Below are 3,032 nucleotides of genomic sequence, written 5' to 3'. Positions count from 1 at the left end.
AGTGTTGCCTCATGAACATGTACTGCCACAACCACAATTTCTAAATTTATGCATAACATGGAACACCAGGATTTTGAAGTGTTTTTTTCAATTTATTTAGACTATTGCTTTCCTTCTCATTTTGATCTCTCTCTCTCTCTCTCTATATATATATATGCGCACCACTGCTGTGTGTACACCTTTTCTTGCAGCTCTTTGCAAATGATACAGAAAAGCATCCCCAAAGGACCTTTAAGTCACAAGGTGAAAGAGAGAATCTTGCTACTAAGTTTTGAAGTGGTAGAGAGACAGCTGAGTGGTGCTCTGGCTGTAAGCCACAGTCATGACTGCTTCTGGTCTAAACTTGAGTGTCTTCAGCTGGACTGACCCATGCAATTGCTGGATTTTGTGGTCATATCAACAACTTAGTCCAAAATCACCAGTTGCCTGCTGTTCTCTTGCTTCAGTCATTGGCAGGAAACTCTTTTTTAAAGCTGTTATAAGAAGGCTTGAGATTTGAGGATCATTTTGCCTTGGTGTGCTGGAAGAGCTGACAGTTCCAGGGTAGGAAGCAGAGTTCTTGCTTTTCTGGGGTGATGAAAAGAGTTCAGTGCCTGGAGGCTCGGTATGTGTGGATGCTCTTTCATGTCAAAAGCAGAATGTCTCAGCTTGAGATATTTTCTGCCATCTCAATGGACAGCAGTTTCTTTTTCTCACTCCCAAGATGCAGGGAAAGCAGCACTGCACATAAAGTTGAGTTGATTTTTGTGTTTAGATTTAGTCATGATACATGTGAAGTTATGCAGAATAATAGAATCCAAATATTTTCTTTTTTGGCTACTGAAATATTTTTAGTTTTGAAGTGACTCTGATAAGTTATGCATTGGTAGTAAGCATTTCTGAAAATGGGTGCAAAATAATGGATATTAGGGTAAGGAGATAAAAAATGTGTTTAAAATCAGTTTGAAATTGTGTGAGACAATATGGGTTATATACCCTCAGCACATGAGAGAAGGGGACATGCTGGATGCCTGTCCAACAAAAGGCCATGGTGATTGTCATGATGATGATAATGATGATGATGATGATGATGGTGGTGGTGGAACCAGAACATCTCTTTTATGAGGGAAGGCTGAGAGAGCTGGGATGGCTTAGCCTGCAGATGAGAAGGTCCAGGGAGGAACTCCTGAAGGTGTATAAATACCTGAAGGAAGGTGCAAGGAGGAGGAAGCCACACTCATTTTAGTGGTGCCCCGTGACAGGACAGAAATTATATAAATTTAACAAATTGTAAAAGTATTCCTTAGCACTACTATAAAATTATGAATGTGTGTTACTTAGACAACTCAGTGATTTTTTTGTTGCACGTCTACATTTCTTTAGTTTCATTTCAGAGCAGAATACCATGGGGTCACTAATGTAATATTTTTGACCTCAAATTAACAGGTGCTGTCAGTGTTAGTTATATTTTTTTGGGGATTAATCAAGGGTGAAAAAAGATATGAGTTTCTGTAAGACTAAGAAGCAGATCAGATTGACTAAATGGGGAAAGTACAGGAACAGATTTGTTGGGAGAAAAATATTCCTGCTTCTGAATATTTCCCAACCAGATACAAAATTGGTAAATGTTGAAGAAATTTCTTGGTAATTTTAACCTCTTTTAATTTTGTTTTATATCTCAGCTTTTGTATCAGGCAGAAGGGGGAGGTAAAAAACTGTCAGTATAGGAGGTAATACAAATAAAACTCTTATAATGGAGAGGGAGTTAATATCAAAGGCAATGGAGGAGATACTATCACCCAACTGTCCTTAAATGCCCAAATCCTTATTTGTAACTTGGGTGTTGTTTTGTTTATTTTGCATTCACATTTCATAGTTCTCAATAAAATTAAGTGTGACTGAATTGCTATTTACAACCTAAGCCTTAGCCAGAGGAAATTCAATTAACAGCAAGGACAGAACAAAAAGATAACAAATAATTATTGCCCTTTTTTTAACCTTTCTTTAAATGTAGATTTATGTTCTGTGAAGCTAGATGTCAAAAAAAAGATGTTGGATACTTGAGAAGCTTGTAAATAACATCTCCAGCTGGTTTGGATGGTTTGTGTTAAATAAATTAGGCTTTTCAATTTTATAACTATAATGGGTCCTATTTTCTGATTTATTGCAATGATGCTCCTTTTTTGATTTCTATATTTTTAAAGCTGTTATTTATGGTTTAAATGTTTTCAGCATCATGGTTATGCTTAAGTCTTTATGTTTTGTAGACCAGCTTTGCTGTGTTAGCATGACATTGATAATACACATTTGACTGGCTTTTGCTTCTAGAAATGAAATTTGAATGAATTAAAAAAAATAAACAAAAGACTAGAAAATGCGATTTGGCACAGCATGAAAAAGAGAAAGCTTTTCTTGAAGAAGGCAGGAAAAACAAGAAAATCTAAAAAAGCCAGATTACTTTAACTGGAGGGAGGGCATCAAAACTGTTAGTACATAAATGAAATTGCCTCATGACACAAATAATCTGTTTTTAAAGATGTGACAAAAATACTGTCATGAGGAATCTTTCACATGTTTTTCCATATCCTTATGGATGTTTTCTTTCTCAAGAGTGTGTGCTACAGACATTGTTACATTTGGCACTAAGTATGACATTTTCCATTGTTATAAACTTACTAAAACTATGCTTGTGCATAATCTGGAGTAAAGGCATAGAAGATGTGCAAAATTATTAAGGATTTCATTAATTTATTTGCAAAAGTAAAGACTGGCAGTAAGATCTGTATACTCTGCAATCTGAATGGACTCTTGGAGGCTTCATAAATGTATGGTTTGCTTTTTCCTTTAGTTTTGATTTTTTTGTTTATTTTTGTTGGTTTTTTTTTTATTTTCAAGTGAGGAAAGAAATCCTATCAGGTTGTCTCCAAAATTCTCCCTTAAATCTGGGAATTTAATTGGTAACTCATCCAACATATGCAGGGTAAATTTCTGGTGATCCCTTAATTTAGAAGTCTGAATCTTCAAAGTATTTTATTGACATTGAGGGAATTTTG

Source organism: Poecile atricapillus, chromosome Z (genome assembly GCF_030490865.1).
Source record: "Poecile atricapillus isolate bPoeAtr1 chromosome Z, bPoeAtr1.hap1, whole genome shotgun sequence".
Classification (NCBI taxonomy): Eukaryota; Metazoa; Chordata; class Aves; order Passeriformes; family Paridae; genus Poecile; species Poecile atricapillus.
The sequence above is the reverse complement of the archived record's forward strand: the minus strand, read 5'-3'. Positions refer to the sequence as shown.